This window comes from Mustela nigripes, chromosome X (assembly GCF_022355385.1).
Source record: "Mustela nigripes isolate SB6536 chromosome X, MUSNIG.SB6536, whole genome shotgun sequence".
Taxonomy (NCBI): Eukaryota; Metazoa; Chordata; class Mammalia; order Carnivora; family Mustelidae; genus Mustela; species Mustela nigripes.
The window spans coordinates 111339803-111357386 of NC_081575.1; the positions used below are offsets into that span (position 1 = coordinate 111339803).

A 17584-nucleotide genomic window follows, 5' to 3' on the forward strand; every position below is an offset into this window, starting at 1 on the left:
TTGAAGGCGAGCCACATACATAATTGTAAATTGTATAGTAACTACAATATTTTTTAAGTGAAGAAGAGAGTCACACGAAGACACAGACTGTTATGATTTCACTTATACAAAGAGTCAACAAACATATAGAGGCTGAAAGTAGAATTTTTTAAGTGAAGAGAGTCACAAAAGGACAAATACTGTATGATTTCACTTATACGAAGGATCAAGAGTCAAATGTATAGGGACAGAAAGTAGAATGGTGGTTGCCTGTGACTAGGGCAAGGGGAAATGCAGAGCTGTTTAGTGGCTTTAGAGTTTCACATATTTAAGATGAAAAGAGTTCTGGAGATGGATGGTGGACATGGTTGCACAATATGAATGTACTAAAGGGTACAATTAAAAAATGGTCAAGGTGGGGCACCTGGCTGGCTCCGTGGGTAGAACATGCAACTCTTGATCTCAGGGTCGGGGGTTCGAGCCGCACATTTGGTGTGGAGATTACTTTAAACAAACACAGTTCAGATAAATTTTATGGTCAATTTTATGTTATGTACATTTTGTCACAATTTTTCAAAACTCTTTCAAATAAAAAAGGAAACAGGTGAAGTTAATTTTAATAATTATTTCAACTCAATATTACCATTATAAGATACAATTGAGATAAAAATTATTAATGAAATAGTTCACATTCTTTTTTTCAGACTTGTTTTTCCACTCCCAGGTGTATTTTACCTGCACTACACACCTTGATTCAGACATCCCACATTGTTGGTGCTCAGCAGCCACACTAGTATAGCCACTGGCTACCCTACTAGCACAGCACAGTTCCAGTTGCTGGTTACCACGAGGGAATGTGGACCACTGTGGCCAGAAATCTGGATTTTACTAAGAGATATTATAACATTAAATGTTAACAACTAAATGATTTCTTTTTAAATTATTTAAGAAGTATTTTGTATGGAGGGATAATTTACATAAATCTTAAGTGTACCATCTGAAGAATTTTGACAAATGTATGTATATATAAGCACATACACCCAAATTAAGATATGACATTTCCATCCTATAGAATTTTCCTTCACATCCATTTCTAGTCAATCCCCTCTCCTTGTCCCACTCGGCAAACCCCGTTCTAATCTCTACATCCAGACTACCTTTCCCAATATAGAACTTCACATGATGGAATCGTTCGGTATTTATCCTTGAAACTAGCTTCCTTCACAATATTTTGTCTGTGAGAATCAACCAGTTTACTGCATGCAGACACAGTTTATTCCTTTTCATCACTATGGAATAATCCATTTTTATGAATATATTGAGATTTTTTTTTAATCCATTCTCCTATGAGAAACATCTGGGCTGTTTCCAGTTTGGGGCCATTATGAATATAGCTGTTACAAACATTGTTGTAAGAGGTTTCTGATGGACATGAATTAATTTATTTTAGACATAAACCTGTGAAGGAAGTCCAGCCCACTGCCTATATCTGTATACTCTGGGAGTTAAGAATGGGTATTACATTTTTCAATGTCTGGAAAACATCAAGAGAAAAAGAGTTGTGATATGAAAACTGTATGAAATTCAAATTTCAGTGGCCATAAATAAAGATTTTTTGGAACATGGCCACTCTCCTTTGTTTACATATCATCCATATCCGCTTTCATGGTTCAAGGGCAGAGTTACGTAGTTGCAGCAAAGGCTTATGGTTCACAAAGCCTAAAATATCCACCACCTAGCCCCTTACAGGAAAAGTTTGCTGATCCCAGTCTTACATAATGCAATGGTTAAAGTAAAACATAGTCTTACTAAAACAATAAAGGTGCATTTAATGGAAAAATATTTTACACTGCTTGAGTATTTTTATTCAAATTTTAAATAATTTACATTAAAAATTTGATTCCTCAACCAACAATAACCATATGTGGCTAGTAAGTACCACATTAGATGGCACAGTTTAGATGCTTTTCCAGATTTTTGACATTACCTGATTTTATGCTCACAACAACCATGTAAGACAGGTACTATCGGTATATCCCTTTTTCCAGGTGAGCCATTTAAAGCTCAAAAAGGTTAGGAAACTTGTCTGAAGGCACACAAAAAGTGATGGTGCAAACAATTCAAAATCAGGCAACCTATTACTGGAGCCCACACTCAGTCACAAGGCTATACTGTCATCCAGAAAATTAAAATATTCTTTTTATTGCTATTGCAGGTTTGAACACTCAGCAAGAAACTGTGGCATTTCAGAGCTAGAAAACAGCCTAGAGAAAACCTGCTTGGAATATTTGCATCTTACAGGTGAAGAACTAAGCCCAGGAAGGGGAGGGTGGGCCTTGTCTTAGTCATGCAGCAATCTGGTGACAGAACCATGACCACAACACTCCTACCTGGGGGGGGCGGGAGCCTCCCTCTTGTAATTTTTTGGAGGGGTAATGGCAAATAAATTACATTTACTCATCAATTTCATAAAAGGGCATTTAATTTTTAAAAAACACCTTAGAATTGAATGTATTTCATTTTGCAAATAACTTACTCTTTTGTCCTAATTCTTTCGCCTTTCACTACAGACTGTGCCAGCCTGCCGCCAGATCAATAATCAGTTTGGTGAGCCCAGTCCCAGAGGCTATCTGAACCACGTTATTGCATTATTAGGATTCAGAGACTTCCAGAGGGACTGTGGAAAAAAATCATGGGGCCAGTCATCTCGGTGAAGAAAAAACATTATGTCTTTATTCTCCCAACCCTAGCTGCAAGTTAGCATTTCCTTCGATTATGAACACAGGCCACAAAACACTGTAGTATCATTAGCAGCACCTGTAACTGTCACCCACCGAGACCAGATATTTATATATCACACTACACTTGTTGTAGACATCTTGAAGTATTGTTTATGCCCCTCACTGCTTTGAAAGTATGCTAGTTATTTAGGTCACTATTAAGTCTCTTATTTCATGCATTAATAAAGTATGTATACTGCCATATAACACTTTTTAAAAAGCTTTAGTTTTAATTTCAAAATAACTGGTTTTCTTTCGACTCCTATGTGTTTGTATACACTTAAAACATTATTCCAAGAAGTATCAGACTGCCAAAGGAGCCCACCTCAGCCCTACCTATCTCCCTCAGTCCTCACACCCTGTTGGGACCAGTCTTCACAAAGGAAGGGACAACAGCTCCTGAGGCAAATATCCACCATGCACCATGTACTTTCCTCATCAGGAATTCTCCACTGGCCCTCAATTTCACCCCTTCCTTCTATCCTCCTATATCACTGTAAGGTTTATACCATCCGTTTAACAAGCCAAATAGGGTGAGGCTAGAGAGAGACTTAGTGCCAACATTTAAAGAGATGGTTACTCTCAGGGTCCTGATTATGTAAATGGAGAATCAGCACTTGTACAGTCCTAAGAATGAGTTCCCCCTTAAAGTTATGTACTCTGGGTGCCTCTGGCCTCACCCCAGTTCACGCCCTGCTATCACTGAAAATATACTCATAGTTTAAGCAAAGTTCTTGAAAATGCTCCACTCAGCTTTCATTAGAACGTGGTCTCAACCCTGGCTCCCAGTAAGAATCACCTGGGACACTCTTAAAAATCCTTATGTTCAGACTGCAGCCCAGGCTAATTTAATGAGAATTTCTGGAGGTGGCCTATAGCACCTGTATTTTTTTATTTTGCATTTAAAGCCCTCCAGCAGATTCTCAAGTGCAAATAAGGCTGGGAACCACAGCCTTAGAAAGACTTCTTTAGAAACCCCTTAGGAGTTCTGGATGAATCTGAAATCCAACTGTTTGAGCTTAAAAAGTGACAGATAATTAAGACTCAGGCCCCAAGAAGAAGCACTCATCTCTTCACTCACTCAACAAACACACCCCGAGTGTCTACAGTGCTCCACAACACAGACCTCCCCCCTTCCCTTCAGGTAAGCTTGCAGACTAGTGAGGAAGACAGAAATTAGTCAAACTGGTAAAGGAGTATTTACAAACTGATAAAAGCGCTCTAAAGGAGCAGATGCAGGCGGAGAGTAAAGTAGGGAGGCCACCCAAAAGCATTGTCTAACAGGATTAACCCATCCAAGGATTACCTAACTCCCTAGGGATCTGAATTTTGGCTTTGACTTACTATTTACTCTTCATTACACATTCTACAACTTCACTGCTAGAAAACTGGTAGCTAACTAATCTTGTCTAATAACAATGCAAGTGAATTTCATCTTAGAAAAGAGTATAATAACCAAGTTATAGTTTTACTGCTCTACAGGGTATTAACCAATTTTATATGTAATTTAGCAATCTTACTCCAGCATTCTTTCCTTCCATGACTATAAATATTTCTGACTCTCCTACACTTTCTTGAACCAGCTTTACTCTATGCTGGTTCCTTCATTAATGAATTAATTTGACAAAACCTACTTTACACAGAATGGTGGGGCAGTCCACAAATCCTGAAGGATGAGCAGGAAGAGCCAGCCACTGGAAAAAGATGGGGGGAAACAGACTGCGGGAACCGAAGACCTCGAGATAACATGGTCTTTCCTGCACCAGAAATGGCTAGGCCAGTGAGGTCCGGCTACAGACTGTGAACACAAGAGGAGGGGGCAAGTTTAAGATAAGGATGGAGAAGAAGAGACTAGATTACTTAGGGCCTTAACGATGAGTGTAATGACTTTGATTCTAGTCTGATGTACAACAAGCCAACCAGGGGAGGATTTCCGGGAGATGGATGAAAAGATCATTCCTACTGCCACATGGGAAAAGAGACTGGAAGAGAGAAGAGAGGAGGCCAGAAATCAATGACAAAACCACTGTGACATCCGAGTGAGCGGCTGAAGGTGGCCTGGTCTAGTGGGTACAGACAGATGGAGGGAGCAGGCAATGAGACTAGAGCCACAGGGCCAGGACTGCTGATGGATTATCCTCTGGAGTGAGGGAGAGGGCAGAATCAAGGATGACTTCTAGGTTCTTGGATTGAACAACTATAGATGGTGGTGGTTGGCCAAAGTGGGCAAGGCTAGGGGCTAGAGGTTAACACAGACTACACAGAGACGCGGGTAATTCGAAGTAAGAATGAACTCAACTCCATGAGCACGATGACGTTACTACAACCTTTCAGATTAAGTTCTCACAGAGCATTCTCTTTGGCCTTCAAGGTTTGTGTCATCAAACACTGATTTAATGGATTTCAAGCAATAAATTGGGAAAATTCTAAGTGGCAGCTCAAAATGTGGCCCAATCTTGCTCTCGTTCTTAACATGTGCTGACTGCAAATAATTTTTATTTAATAAATCTGTAAATGAAGGAAGAAAATTCAAAATTAACTATGGATACACTTAAACTGTCAAAGATAAAAGGCAACATCAGGATTTATAAAATACAACTGAGAAAGCCTTATACTTGTGAATAACTGTTAATCCTTTACCCATGTAATAATTTAGACAACCCCTTCTTATCCCCTCTCCACTCCCAGGAAAGTAAGCTGTAGATGTGGGCACAAATTGGGTAAAAAACCATTCTAACTTAAAACAAGCAACAAAAGTTTTAAAAATGTATTCTTGTATACAACAAAGCAGCTTTAACTTTTCCAGAAGATAAAACTGGAAGATACGACAATAAAGCTTAATGATCACTTACAGTGGAATGGAAACTGGAAATTTTCTGCCTACCCCAAGTCCAAGTACAATGTGATGTGACTTTAAACTAATCACAGCAAGTGACTTATAGCAGTGATCACTCTAACTTATAGTGGTAAATACCAAACTTGCCACTGAAATAATGCTCCATTAAAAATTATTTTAAGGAACCAAATTATGTAATACCAAAGTGTGCCTTTTGGATCAGATTTTTTTTTTCCATTCAGAAAATACTCCCTGATTCCAGATTACAATCAGCACCTTACTAAACAGAATCATCAAGAAGAGGCTACTATGCACGAAAAGGGAGGGAAGCAAAGGCTGAGCTTCTGGCTCCAAACTCCGCTAACATTATGTCTTTAGGCAAATTACTCAAAGCCCCCTAAACTTCAATTTCCACATCTGTAAGAAAAGGATAACAGCACCACAGGAGAGACTTCCAGTGTTTATCCACAGCCAGTTTTCTCCTTGCAGGCACGGGAGAGAATGACACCACCCCCAGTGAGTGGTGTAGTTCAGCGGATCCATGTGACAAGTTCTGGCCTTGAGCAGGAGTAATGAGAGTCACATCCAGGACCAAGTATTTAACTGCTAGGGTGAGAAACAATTTCTCTGTTGCAGCAATTATAGGAACAGGTGCTTGCGGGGGAGCGGGGAGTGCCGCGACAAAGTAGCTGGGGTCATGAAGCCACCACATGGAGGGCAGCTGCCCTCGAGGGTCACTGTAACCCACTGCAAAGCAGAAAGCGAACCTGCATTTTGTTAAGGCACTGGGATTTCAGTGGAATTTGTTTCACACTTCATCCTAGGCAATGCAAACGAACACAAACACCTAATGTAGTAGGCTGTCAGGAGGACTAAATGAGATGGTTTCTGGCAGACATTAAGCCTTTAATAAAGATTAGCATGATGATTGTGGCTTCCTGATGGTTAGCGCAAAAGTATTTTATTTCCCATAGTCAAGATTTCAGACTCTTCTCAGCTATTCAAGAGTTGTTCTACAAGTTTCCTGAACCCATTGTGAGGTTTACCAAGGACATTACAGGACAGGCATGGACAGTTGACTGGTTTTAATCTCAAAATGAGGAAAAGGAAGAAGCTCCTGCATGGCTGTGTGAATTTATGAGAGTAACTTAGATCAGAGTAAATGGACAGAGGACCTCAGCACGGCCCAGGAATAATCTACCTTCTTCATAAAGATTTGTAAGCCCAATATTGAGGCAGTATAAAAGATGCTAAGTTTGGGGCTTTGCTTTTTGTTTAAGTTGTGCAAAGTGTTCAAAGAAGTCACTCAGCTGGGGACAGGGATAGCAAGATAAGAAAACATTAAATCAAAACTTTGAGAAGCTAAGTTCATTATGCCAAAATTTTGGTAGCTCCATAGTACTTACTGATCATTAGAAGAGTGCTTCAGGTATTGGGGGACTGAAGGACGATCATGTATGATATGACTCGCAGGGACAGGAGAGGAAGTAGAAATAGGTTCCACTCAAACTCTCCCATGTATTTGTGTCCTTGTCCCTAACAGAACTCCAAATGGCATTATATATTCCTCAAGAGGAAAATAAAACTAAATGTTATTATTTTGCCACAGGCTCTAGAATTCCTGTCCTGATCTCCTGCTAAAAAACAAAATCTATTTTAACTTCAAGTCCATTAAAAGGCATGAATCTTAAAAAACAAACAAACAAACAAGCAAAAAAAAAAAAAACACTAAAAAATCTAAAATTAAAAAAAATATTTAAAAAGGCATGAATCTCAGGTCACTCTCTGAATTTTTTTCCCATTTCAGAAAGAAAAAGTAAGATACCTGCTAAGTTTTCTTACTTTATTTTACAACAGTTGGAAGAAGCAAGGAGAAATTCCACAAATGCTTACAGAACAGGCCTTAAGCCCACTAAAAACGGTTCTCATAAAAAAGACACTGGTCATGGACAATAAAATGTATAAATGGGAGACACTTACCACATTTAATACTCTCTATCCGTACAGGGAGGCCAGACTGTGCTGCAGCAATCAGTTTTAAGGCAATGTAAAACTGTGTTGGACCAAAATAACCAACTCGCTTTGCACCACACAGTTCTGTGATCTGAAAAGAGACAAGAAAAGCCAGGCTGTAAACCTCATTTCATAACAGGAAAATGAGACAAGATATATTATGAAATCTGAAGGATTTCATAGTGTAGCTAACCAAAAACTCCCTGGAGAACCTATGTGTACACACTGGTTGGGTTTTTTTTTCCTCCAGTTGGTAGGAAGATTTTCAATTCAGATAATTAAATTTATACCTACTCGTGATGTTTCAGGACTGAGTGATTATTCCTCCTCTTTCAAAGATAAAAATAAAGGTGACAGAGGATGGCTATTACTGTTCTTACAAAAGATAGTGACTTGTTCAGGGAGCGTGGATACTAATGTACAAAGTCTAGAAGATCACTGGAGTGAAAAGGGAACAGGTTAGTCATTACCGCTACTTGTGGATCACCCCAGCTGATCAAAACTAAAAGTGAATTAATTATTTTTAAAGTTTTCAGGCAACAGGATTTCCTAAGCATTGAAACTACATCACAAGTGCTCACTTCAGGGAAGCAAAAGGGGGGGTAGACTATGAACACAAATGTCTTTAAGATCTTGCAATCTTTAATTTGCAGACCTAAACTAACACACATCCTATTGGTAGTTTAAAACTAACAAATATTCAAAGACTTTTTAAAGTTATTTCAAAGTAAACTCAAAAGTTCAAATAATAGTAAGTGGGGTGAGGATCTAAAAAGCAGCCTCCACTTCCTATGGCCCAGAGGAAAACATCATATTCTTTTTTTGTATTCCTTTAGAAATGTTCTACACACACACACGTATATATATAGCACACACCTGTGTTTTTCCTCTTTATTCAATACTTTACACAAACAGAATACCACATACTATTTTGCAACTTGTTTTCATTTAGCATTATTCCTTGAAGAAAAATCTTCTCTATAAGCACAGTTAAAATTACATCTTTCTTTTAACAACTACACAATATTCTGCTATAAAGATACACCGTAGTTTCTTTTTTTAGTTGATCCTTATGGATGGGCTTTTAGATTTCCAAACTATAAAGAGCCACTAATTAATCTTAAGAAAAAATCCGACAAAAATGCAACTAGGATGTCAGCAAAAAGAGGCCTCCAAAAATTCTGTCCTCCATCAAAGCAATGAGAAAACCGACTATGCAAATGGACAGAACTCTGCAAATTAACCAAAGGTTCGTAGCAATCCAGGGAGCATATATTCAAGGAAAGTTGCTGAATCTCAGGAAGAACACCGAGCTTTGTGTTATTTAAGAGACTGTACACCCAAGTCCCCACCCCAACTGCAGGCATCACTGTGGTTGCAGGCGTCCTCAGCCTGCTTCACAGAGACACAAATAGCCTGGCAGCCACAGCAAGGGGGAGGACAGGGCGGGGCTTCTTGAATGTATAGATTAGTGTGTCTCTCTCTCTCTCTCTCTCTCTCTCTCTCTCACCTTCACTCTCTCTCCCTCCCTCCCTTCCTCCCTCCCTCTCTGTCTCCCCTTCCCTCCCTCCCTTTCTTCTGATTCTTAAAGTATTTCTCCTAGCAGGTGGTCTAACTCCTAGCCCTAGACTACAGCTGGGGTTGGGGAACAGCGAGTCCTGTCTTCTTGGTTGCATCCATCAGGAACGGAGCTTTCCTCATATGGAACTGGTGGAGGACAAGTGGGGAGCAGGTCGTGGTTCAAATACTGCAGACTAAGATTTAGAAGGTGTTCTTGGATGCTTCTCCATTTGCTCTACGTCCTCAGGTCAATTTCCAATGACTTTAATTTTTTCATATTTTTTTATTACCACTTAAAGGGTTGTTTCATTAAAGAGGGTCTGCTGAGTTTCTCAGACTGCTGTTCCAAAAGTCTCAGTCCACCCCAGATTCATTCTTGACTGGAGAAGCAGTATGTGATGTTATAGCAAAGAGAATAGCCCTTGGAGTAAAAGACTTGGTTGTGAATCCTGGCCTGGGCACTAGTTAACTGTTTGCATAACCTAAGGCAAACTGCTTAACTCTTGTGCCTCAGTCTCCCCATAAGTGTAAGGAGAGATAACGGTAATTACCTCATGAGAGCTAATTAGCAGTGCTGACAATAGCATCTATTCAATAAATGCACTGCCTCAATTACGATCCAAATGATCACCAAATCCCTCTTTCCAAATGTAACATCTCAGAGCTTCAGGTGCTTTTCCAAAACCCTAATGCAGATACCCAGCCCCATCTTAGAAAATAACATAACTAAGCCCCTCCCCATGTATCCTGGCACCTGCTAATTCATCTTGCTGATGTCAACTGTTCCATATCCTAAATCAGAAACTTATTGTCAATGGTAACCATATCCAGTCAACCACTGACCCATGTCCCAAACCAAGCCTATCTTCCCCTCAGTCATGGCCTTAACCCTTCCTAGTACCTCACCTTGCTATCGTAACAAATTTTCTAAATAGAATTCACATGCTTAACCATACAGGAACAAATTTCTTTAACTTTTTCCTAACTTTATTTCATTAGTTGGTGATGTTCTCACAACAAAACAAGCAGGCACTAATACAGAGAGAGACGAAGAACCCGACTGTGACTTTCAGATAATAGTGAGTTTTCCTCAACTCAACTAGTAAACATCAATACTAATTATCAGAATTTGTTTCTAGAAGAAATATAATATTCATATAGAAAAGCATAATAATATAGATACAGAAAAGCATACAAATCCTAAGTGTATGGTGTATAGGGACATAAGTTTTCTCAAATGGAACACAACTATGTAACAAGCGGCCAGGATCAAGAAATAAAACATTACAAGCCTTCTAGAAGCCCCCCCTGTGTAGCTCCTTTCAATCGCTACCCATATGCCATTTTCCTTGCCTTTTTCTGAACTTTATGTAGTCAAAGACTATGTACCCACATGTCTGGCTTCTTTGTTCACTGTTGTTTCTGACATTCTTCCAAGCTGCTGAGTGAAGTAATGTTCAGTCATTTTCGTTGTTATTCAAATATTTGTGTGAATATCACAAATTATCTATCCTTCTGCCACTGGACATTCGGATGGTTTCCACTTTGGGTCTATTCTGAATCGTGCAGCTATAATATTCTTGCTCATGTCTTGTCAAGACATGCAGAACAGAATACATTGACCTGAAATACGTTTCTTATTAGATTTTTATCTAAGAGTGGCAATTGCTGGCTTACCAGATATGTATATGTTTAGTGTTAGTAGATATGGCCACCCTGCCACCAATGGTGTTTGGGAATTCAGTTTGCTTTACGTCCTTGCCAACACTGGTATCCTTGGGCTTTTTCATTTTCACCGTTCTAATAGGACTGTGCTAGTATCTCACTGCAGTTTTACTTTGCATTTTTCTGAGAACTAGAAAGTGTATCACCTTTTCATAGGATCATAGGTATTATGGTCCTGAAACCAATCCCAGAATGTGAAGGGGGAGGTATCCCACACAGCACCAAGTAATTCAGACAACATCTGGGTGTCCTGTTGTTCAGCACAACATCTGGGTGTCCTGCCGTTCAACTCTGCTCTGACAGGATTATGTATAGACAGCATCAGACTCTTGGCTGGGTCCATCAGGAACGGAGCTTTCCTCATATGGAACTGGTGGAGGGCAGGTAGGGAGCAAGTCGTGGTTCAAATACTGCAGACTCACTGTTCTTCCCAAGATATAGGAGGTTTTCGTGAATGATTAAGGGCTTGGTCCTCTGCTCCCTGGGTCCCCCCCCACACACACACACCCTTTCAGACATCAGTCACAACCCCAGCTTGTTACCAATTGGCTATAAATCAGAAGTTCCCGTGACCCCTCCTCAGGTTTGGTTAATTTGCTACAACAGCTCACAGAACTCAAAGAAACATTTTACTCAGTGGATTAAGTTTATTATAAAAAGGATATAACCCAGGCACAGCCAAATGAAAGAAATTAATAGGTCAAGGTATGGGGGAGTGTGCAGAGTTTCTATAGCCTTTTGGAGCACCACTCCACTCTCCCCAGATACCTGGAGCTCACCAACCCAGAAGCTCTTTGAAAGCTGTCCTTTGGGGTTTTTAATGGGTGCTTCATTACATAAGCATGATTGATTAGATCACTGATTATTGGTGACTGATTCAACCCCCAGTGCCCTCCCTGCCTGGAGGTCTGTGAAGGGAGGATATGAGAAGTTCCAAATCTCCAAATCCCACGGTTGCTTCCCTTGGCAACCAGCCTGCATCTCAGGTTCGCTAAGGGCTTACCCCAAGTCACCTTATTAACGTAACAAAAGACACAGTTACTGCTCTGATCACAGGAAATTCCAAGGATTTTAGGAGTTCTGTGCTATAGGAACTGGGTTGAAGACCAAATATATATTTCTTATTATAAATCACATTACAACAGGCCATTTGCATGTGACTAATTCTCTACTAATCTCTATGAAATAGGGAGATGTGCTTCTTGTTCATCGTTCTCTGCCATATTGTCTATACTTCATAAGTACTGGTTGAGTAAATAATCTTTCTGACCTGTACTCACCTGAGCTCATCTTCCAGTTCCAGTCCGTCTCCATATATCATGCATATTCTTCCTTTGGAGAAGTTGACAACACTGCTCTCGTGCTTTAAGACTCTCAGCCTGGGGGCGCCTGGGTGGCTCAGTGGGTTAAAGCCTCTGCCTTCAGCTCAGGTCATGATCCCGGGGTCCAGGGATCAAGCCCCACATCAGACTCTCTGCTCAGCGGGGAGCCTGCTTCCCTTCCTCTCTCTGCCTGCCTCTCTGCCTGCTTGTGATCTCTCTCTGTCAAATAAATAAATAAAATCTTAAAAAAAAAAAAAAAAAAGACCTCTCAGCTGGAACTCCACCAACCTCAGGACAATATTCTATCTCTTTAGTATGGCATTAAAGTCCCTTCACAACCTGGCCCAGAGCACCTTCTCTAGTTTCATCTCCAAACACAGACAAACACACAGACACATGAACACACACACACAGGCACGCACACAAACACATCCTGTAGCTGCACTCCACATGTCCCACTTTCACAGACACATCTTGTACTTTCACTTCTGTGTATCTATGCATATGGTGCAAAAGATGGCAAACTAAATAGGCTTTAAGTCAAGGCTGGTTTGCAACCCGGAAAACTAATTAGTTTTATAACTTCAGGCAAATTTATTTTAATCTGCCTGAAACCTAATTTCCTCATTTGTAAAACAGAGATAGTGCCTCCCTCATAGGACTATTGCGAAGAAGAAAATGAACTAGTGTACTAAATAGCCCTAATACAATGCAGTAATCGTTGGGTCCCTTCCCTTTCACCTGAAACCAGAACTTACTCCCTCCATTCTTGAATGCTACTTCTCCAGAGCTCCTTCCTTCCCAACTCCCCAGGTATAGTTTATTTTCCCTGTGTACTCTCTGACTCTTCAAATATCTATAAATGCCCACCCTATGATATATTGTCTTGGATTTGCTTCCAAACAAAAGGGTGGAGGGGAGTAAGTAGAGCAGAGCGTATGGCTACAACAAGCATGGCCGTGAGATGAGAACTGTTTGAGTGATGGTGTTCGGGAGGGTTTATGATGGTGTTCGTGAGGGTTCATTCATTCTCCTACTGTCTGTACTTATGTGTATGTGTATATTTGACATTCTCCACATTCAAGCTTTTTCATGTCTATTTCAGCACTTATCCCATATTACAATTATCTGTTTCTCTCTGCCTCCCTTTAAAGTGTCTTCTCTCCAAGGGCAAGAGGTAACTTCCATTCACCTCCCAGCACAAGGATAGGCATCCAGAATGTAATGCACAGGATTGAAAAAAATTCTCAATCAAGGCAATGAACCCACCCTCACAAACAAAAAGTCCCTGAGTTGTATAATACATCCCTTGCTGGGAACACAGAAGTCATACGTCTTCAGGTACAGGCTTGCCCACACACGGGAAAAAACACCAACATCATCAATGTGGTTCCAGCATCAATACAGTTGTGTTGCAGAATCATCCCTAAAAAACTATACTACTTGACATGCAAATAATTTAACTATTTCAGTGTTAATTCAGTATCAAGTTAGCCTTCATTTATTCCATTGCCGTAAGGAATACACAGAACTGAAAAGCTCTTAACTAAAGGTAAATTTAATTGTTATTAAACTTCCACTTGGTACTTTGAGACCACCATTACTTCATCAACTGACATTAGTAAACTGCTTCATTTACCTTGGAAAGTGTCCCTGGGTCTCACACACCACTAGGGTCACTGCTTTGTAGCAAACATGGAACATACACACATAGGTAAGGTAAGCCCATCGGTCACTTTTCTTGCTTTTTGGTACACTAACCCTCCAAGAAATATCCCAAGAACTTTCCAAAATATTCAAGCCATAAGGAAGAGAAAGTAATTATAAGCCTTTTGAACTTACGTATGGACCCTTGTAAGACCGAAATGTCTCAACTCAAAATTTTCTAAGTTTAGTTTCTCAAGGTTCAGGACGTTCTAAGGCTAAATTAAATTCTCCATGGAAAAGCTCTAAATTGTTGGTAGAAATATTTTAACATGAACTGAAGACAATAAGGTGGTGCTTTCTCCCCAAATACTCAATTAGCAGGAGATATTTTACGTAACTGCTCCTTCAAACAGTCCAAGTTGCCAAGCATTGCTCAAAATAAAGAAAAAATACAAAGATTCCACTCCTCTTTTTTAAACTCCAGAACTGTAATACTCTCAGCTGGACCCATCTCAGATTACACATTGTGCAAATTCTGACACAGGACAAGAACCTATGGACTCGTATTTGTTTTCTCAGGTGGAAGGCCAGAGATGGTGGGGGGGGGGGTGTTGGATGAAATCAACTTCCTTACAGCTTACAGATGTACAATGAACTGTGGGGGTGCTGAATACAAATCAGAAAAATTCACCAAGCATTTGGGAGGAACCTGGACAAAGTTCTGGAAGAAGACTGAAGGCCACTAAAATAGCTTCCCTCCTACCTAACTCTGAAAGCTTAAGTGGCTGTGCTGAGTAATCAGTCCACACATGTTCCAGTTTGCGTGAAATAATACTTCTTTCCTAGCTGAAATGTAATAAATTTTCAGACCATTCAAAGGTTGGAATAAGCTTCTCTTCTTCAAGTATTTTTTAAAGACTTCCTTAGAAAGATTAAAAATTATAGAAAGTTGTGTTAGGAGGAGTTGTGCTCGGAGAAAGAATTCTGCAAGAGCACCAGTGGACCCTGATTTTCTATTCTTTCTCTGCTGCAGCTGCCAAGTTCCGGTTCCTAACTCACACATCAGCTACTTCAAGCCCTGCCCCTAGACTCGTGCACTTTCACCACACCATCCCCACACTCCCTCCATGAGATCTTACAGAAACAAGATCACCTCCCATTCAAAGGGACTTTCAGCGCTCCTTGCTCCTCCTCTTTCTCCTCACTCCTCCTCCTCCTCCTCCTCCTCCTCCTCCTCCTCCTCCTCCTCCTCCTCCTCCTAGCTTCTAGCCCTTCCTGTAAAACCCAGACTCCTGAGCATGGCTTTTGAGGCCCTCCCATCTGGCCTAAACTACCTTTCCAACAACCCCATGTCTGTCTCCTCTCCACCAAGCATCTAAAGCTTCAGCCACTCCAGATGCCAACCAGTCTCAACACATAAGAGTCATTCAAGCCTTCGGGCACGTGGTATATCCCGTCTGGAAGCTGGAGGTCTCCCCACTTCATTACCCGCAAGACTCATTCTCCAGATCACCTCAAGACCAACCTTATGTTTGCAACCTTAACTCCATATGGCATGTTTTCTGCATTCCAATAACCCTCTTCGCTAGCTTTCTGTCACATCACTAGGCCTGTAATATTGCCAAGTCTGTATTTTGGTCACTGTCTCCACTATACCCCAACTCCTTCCCCTACCCCCCCACATGCCCAGCCCAAGGCAAGAGTATATCTTTATCATGTGTACCCCAGGACTCATATTTTCCAATGCTTGCTATTTTTCAGTTGCTCAATTAATGTTTGCTGAATTAATTCATTTTCACAGTCTGTAGTAACAGAATCGCTCTTCTTTCTCTCATCTTATAATTACTTTTACAAGTGGCTGCTAAATTGGCTTTAGTCCTCTCACACCATATAGCCATAAGAGTTCCTGCAGGAATATAAGAGCTTATTAACTTGTCTGTTCCATGCCTGCTCGACTAGGAAGGACTGCTTAGGATCAAAGCACAAGGAAAGGCCTCATCATGCTTTATTTTGCCCTCTGCCTCAGAGCCCAGAAGATCTCAGTGACACTCCAGCAGCTTGGTGCTCTGGAGACACACATGGCAGGCCTCTTCCTCCAAGCCTCCTTCTACTCGGCATACCCCCAGGGGATGTCAGCCCCCAAGCAGGCACCCTCAACAACAGAAATACAGAGGAATATTTCAAGGACATGCTGACAAGTCGTACCAGCTGAAGAGTTGGGTCAACCAACCTGAGTTTTCCTTTCCTATTCATTTACACATTCTAAAAATCCAGAGGGATTTTCAGCCCAGAGGTACCTGGGTGCGCTGCCCAAAAAAATAAGAACCTCCACATCCAAATACTCAACATGAAGTACCACAGTACTTAGAAATACTTAACACTTTAAAATGTATTTGGTACCTCCCCATTATAAGCATTGTGTTTGGGCCATGCTACAAAGTGAGCAGCACTGAACAAAACAACTTGCTCTTTTCTCTCTCTCATTCTCTCACTCTCTCACTGCCTCTCTCCCCCACCCTTAAATACTTTATTATTCATCTCCCCAAAACAGAGATATCCTCCTATACCATCCCACCATCGTCACACCTCAGGAAATCAACATTAATATTATCATACAACATATGGTCCCTACTCACATTCCTTCAATTGTCCTATAAATGGCCTACAGAACTCTTTCATATCCAAGATTGAATTAATGCTTATGCATTACATTTTTATCTTGCCTCCCCTTAATCTTCCCCTAATCTAGCACCAACTCACTTGGTTAGTCATGACACTGAATCCTTTCAAGAGTGTACAATGTTCCTGAAGAATGTTCCATAGTTTAGATTTGTCTGTTTCCTTATGGTAACACTCACGTCAAACATTTCTGGCAGCAACACCACATAGGTGGTCCTGTGATATAGTAAGAGGTACATATCAGTGAGGGGCACATAATGTCAGAACACCTCACCACTGGTTGCTAAGCTTGGCCATTTGGTTAAGGTGGTGACAGCCAGATCTCTCCACTGCAAAAACATGTTTTCACATAGTACTTTGAGACCATTCTATCCCCTGACAAACTGCCTCTTCAATCTGTTACTAATTCTAAGTAAGTCTAGCTAAATTACATCAACATCTATAGAACTGGAATCCTAATTCAAAATCACAACAAAGATGGGGAAGATATTTATTCTACGTGGTATGTGATTACCTCCAGTTTATGCACAAATAAACACCACAACTTAGTTAAGTGAGATGTTCGAAGTCCAAGTTCAGAGCCAGTACTCAAACCTACACAATCATGCGTCCAAAGCTCATGGTCTTCCCATTACAACAGGGGTTGGAAAACTAATAATGTTCACGGGCCAAATCTGGATCATTGCCTGGTTTTTTACGGCCTGTGAGCTGAGAACGGTTTTAACAAATGAACATTTGCAATCAATTTGATGACCAGGGAACGCTAGCTTTGAATCCCATTAGGTAAAATGTTATCCGAAAAACAAGAATCCCATGTTTCTTACTAGCAGACCTGTATTACAAAAAAAAAAAAAAAAAAAAAAAAAAAGGACTGGATTGTTGTATTTTGAATTTTGTCAATAAAAAGCTTGTGGAAAGTTGTTTTGTCTCTTGTTATATAAGTACCTACTAATGTCCTCAATTCTGCCTCTAGGCCTACAAAGCTTTAAAACACTTACTACCAGGCCCTTTACACAAAGGGTTACCAACCTCTGCACAACATC

General features: G+C 40.5%; 1 protein-coding gene across 4 annotated transcripts in view; it reads right to left on the minus strand.

Annotated features, from left to right (window-relative positions):
• Positions 1-7696, minus strand: part of REPS2 (RALBP1 associated Eps domain containing 2) — a 166983-nt gene extending 159287 nt beyond the window's left edge. For 2 of the 4 annotated variants that reach the window (XM_059384641.1, XM_059384640.1), the window contains exon 1: positions 7576-7696. The gene's annotated coding sequence lies outside the window, so the exon portion shown is untranslated. The remainder of the gene's footprint in view (positions 1-7575) is intronic. The other 2 variants (XM_059384642.1, XM_059384639.1) reach the window with 1 other exon arrangement.
• Positions 7697-17584: the final 9888 nt, after the last annotated feature.